This window comes from Microchirus variegatus (genome assembly GCF_963457635.1).
Source record: "Microchirus variegatus genome assembly, chromosome: 19".
Lineage (NCBI taxonomy): Eukaryota > Metazoa > Chordata > Actinopteri > Pleuronectiformes > Soleidae > Microchirus > Microchirus variegatus.
The window spans coordinates 5111546-5115437 of record NC_139820.1 but is presented as its reverse complement, the minus strand read 5'-3'; the positions used below and the strand labels follow the sequence as shown (position 1 = coordinate 5115437).

General features: G+C 39.8%; 1 protein-coding gene across 3 annotated transcripts in view; it reads left to right on the top strand.

The window, feature by feature from the left end:
• trim25 (tripartite motif containing 25) overlaps nucleotides 1-2576 on the top strand; it is a 10320-nt gene extending 7744 nt beyond the window's left edge. For all 3 annotated transcript variants that reach the window (XM_083905935.1, XM_083905934.1, XM_083905936.1), the window contains one exon: nucleotides 1-2576. This exon is cut by the window's left edge and continues 789 nt beyond it. The gene's annotated coding sequence lies outside the window, so the exon portion shown is untranslated.
• Nucleotides 2577-3892: the final 1316 nt, after the last annotated feature.

Sequence of the window (3892 nt, the reverse complement as noted above, 5' to 3'; positions counted from 1 at the left end):
ATTTCTATGTTATATGTAGCAAAGAAACCCAAGAAATATTTGCAATTTAAGAAGCTGAAACATCAAAAAAAAATGTTCAAACCAATTAATTGACTATCAACATAGTTGGTGACTCATTTCATCATCGATTAATAATTGTTGCAGCCCTCCGAATCAATTCAATAAAATGGTTAAAATAATTTTTTAACTATTTTATAGTCACCTGAAAAATAGTTTGTTTGCATTCGGGTACAACTTCACGTCTATATATACACACTGGACCCTTTTTGAGTGAAGAAATGCAGTGTCTGTGGTGACGGGAGTGAACGGCGATCCATAGCTAACATCGGTAGCTCTTACGGTTATAGACGCGAGCTGTGATTCACAGCTGCTGGGGGGGTCTGAGGTCATGTGACCTCAGAAACGTAGCCTGTCTGAGGGTTTCGGCGTTTGTCGGGTTTCTCCGAAACCTCGGAAGTGACGGCGTGACGCAGGTCCGCTGCATCCCAGCGTACTGTGGTTCACTCGCTGTATCCACGAGAAAGGGAACACGCACTCCTGTGTTATCACACATCGTTTCTTATACACTGTCGAACGCCAATGAACGAGTGTATGAAGAAATTAAGTCATCGCACGTGTCGGCGCAGTTTTGTTAGCGGTCCGCGTCCGTTTTGTCGGATGATTACAGGGCTGTTTTATTTAATAGTTCTCTGGAGAAGGATGAGGAAAAGTTAATGTGGGACTCCTGCAGCTCTGGAATCATGTCCATTTCCTGCTGGTTTTTATACCCAGGTCTGTTTTGGATGCATCGAGTCTGTCAGGTTTTGTGATCTGTCGCTCGGTCTGCAACCATCTTTGGCGGCTTGAATCCGGCACTGGCGCTGTTTGCGTTTGCATGCCGGTGTAACCAAATGGGAGTCATGTGACCGTCTGCAGGTCCACATCTCGTCGGTATACATGGAAACCCTGCATGTGAGGGCCGACGCAGCTTCCTCTGAAAGAACGCCGATGTAGTATGTACCATCTACTCTGCTACTGCAAAATAGTAGCATGTAGCTTTTCCCCAATAATGCATGCGTCCTTTTCTACGGGACGACCATGTGATTGGATAGAAACGGCTATGGATGAAAGAAGAACATGCATGTGCGATGAAGTGTCTCGTTTTCTTATCTTGTACTTGCGTAATCTGACTCTGGTTTTCTTTTTGGGTTTTGGTTGAAAGACTCTTCTTCTAATTGGTGGTAGGAATGAGCCGATAAGCTGATATGACACTGAGTACTGATATCGGTCCGATAAGAATCGAGATTAATGGATCTTAAAATCTGACACGATCCCTCGTGCGACCTGTATATGTCGTTGCACAGGTGGAGCGTTGTGTTTTTTTTTACATCGTTGGCAATTCATTAGCAACACTTCTTTGTCATTGTTTCACGTTTGATTGATCACAGATCAACACAGATTTGGTTTGCGTTTCCATCGCAAATCAAAACGCTATACACGTCTGGTAAAAGACTACATCGGACTGTTGTCGGTATCAGTAAATACTCAGGGTTCATGGTGTTATCGGACATGGAATAAGTGGTACATAGCTGTCCCCAATTGATGATTTGTAGCAATGATTCTTTTGGGCGTCCCCCACAGAGAAATAAAGCCATCAGAATTATCTGTTGGCTTCTCCTTTTGGGGGCAGGAAGGCATAGAGATGTACAGTTTTACTGGGGGGTTAATTATTTGGTTCGCCCTCGGCCTGTCCGTGACATTTAATCGTGGAAGTCTTGTCACCTGCTGCGTGCAGTTGGTTTAGTCGGTGTTCGTACTCGGACTGACCAAGAGCGCGTTCATGTGGCAGCGTAGAAGTCGGTCTACTCTACGTCCACTGCGGAACAGGAACAGTGACTTTAGTGTCGGCGTTGAATTTGTGTGATGCGATAAATCAGCATTGTTCAATTTAGATGTCACTAAATTGATATGGTAGCAAAGGCTGTGACTGTGGTCTTCACACACGGAACATCGCCTAAGGTGCAGTGCTTAATGAAGCCACCGGGTGGCAGCAGCAGGGGGGTTACATATGTCAAATATGTCCATTAACCCTCGCTGCTGTTGTTGGGGCAATAATCCCATGTTCAGATACAGGGGTGAAAGTTGAGATGTTACGATTTTTTTTTGTTTGCAGTCAGAACTCGGAATAGTTGGGTAGCCCGAGATACGTTTGAGTTCCCGACTTCTCTACTGTAACTCGGGAATATCACTCCCACTTCCGGGGTTTGGCTGTATATGGAACGCATAAACATAATTTGCTTTGTCTGGAGACAGAGTCGAACTGCCCAAACCCTGCCACCTAGTGGTCTGAGGATTAAATAAACACAAAATCCTCGGTCAAGTTTGATGCGTGAAAACACAGGCGATGAATCGTTTACGTCTTGGTAGAGGTTTATAAAATGTTGACATGTAATAAGTGATAATTCATAATGCGGGGATTTGAGTTTATTATGAATGACAGGACTTGGAATATTGATGGTTCTGCTTCTATGACAAGTCTTAATTTGTGAAATGATCAGTTATTGATTTATTTTGTTAATAAATGTTTGCTTTCTGGCTTCAAAGGGCTTGTCTTCTGGTTTGTATTTTTAAATGTTTTGGTTAATGGATTAGTCTTAACCTTAACCATCACTCGTAAATACTTAACATAAACCTAATTCTAACCCTTAAACTAGGTCTTAACCCTTAAAAAAACAAGAAGCACAGCAGTAGAGCATGAATGATCTTGATTTCCTAAACAAACCAGCAAAATAAATCTACAGGATGCATGTACTGACACTGTTCAGCCACAGGGTGGTGCTACAGGAACGGTTTGACCTGAGTCTCTGTGCGAAACACTCTCTTACCTGCCAAACATTCATGTTCCTTTCATTTACAGATAGAAATAAATGCTGTCATTTTGCAAAGTATTATAATTAAGTGGTTTAATTAACTTTTAATCTTTTTTTGTAGTGAAAACGGCTAAAATAACGTCTGCAGACAAAAATCCACATCTGTGTTCCAGTGTGTTTGTACTTTGAATGAAATTGGGTAATAAGAAGTTAAGTTTTTTTTTTATTATAATTAATTCCCTTCTTACATTCGTCATTTCCATTTGTCCTTGTTCATGTTAATTGAAATATTTAATTTATTTTAGTCTGACTTCAGTGTTTACATGACATTATTTTTAGTATTTAAAAAAAACAAATCGTTGTCTTAGGTTGTCTAAGACTAGCTCGCTCATAGTCTGACTAACGTGTTTACATTACATTAAGAAAACCGAATCATTGTTTTAGTCTGACTATGATCAGCTTGATTTTAGTCTGACTATGATCACCTTGATTTTAGTCTGACTAAGGTGTTTACATGACATTAAGAAAACCAAATCATTGTTTTAGTCCAACTATGATCAGCTTGATTTTAGTCTGACTAACATGTTTACATGACATTAAGAAAACCGAATCATTGTTTTAATCTGACTGTGATCTGCTTGATTTTAGTCTGACTAATGTGTTTACATGACATTAAGAAAACCGAATCATTGTTTTAATCTGACTATGATCAGCTTGATTTTAGTCTGACTATGATCACCTTGATTTTAGTCTGACTAAGGTGTTTACATGACATTAAAAAAACCAAATCATTGTTTTAGTCCAACTATGATCAGCTTGATTTTAGTCTGACTAACATGTTTACATGACATTAAGAAAACCGAATCATTGTTTTAATCTGACTGTGATCTGCTTGATTTTAGTCTGACTAATGTGTTTCCGTGACATCAAGAAAACCAAATTATTGTCTTAGTTCAACTTAGACTAGCTCGGTTTTAGTCTGACTAATATGTTTAAATGACATTAAGAAGACCAAATCATTGTTTTAGTCCAACTATGATCAG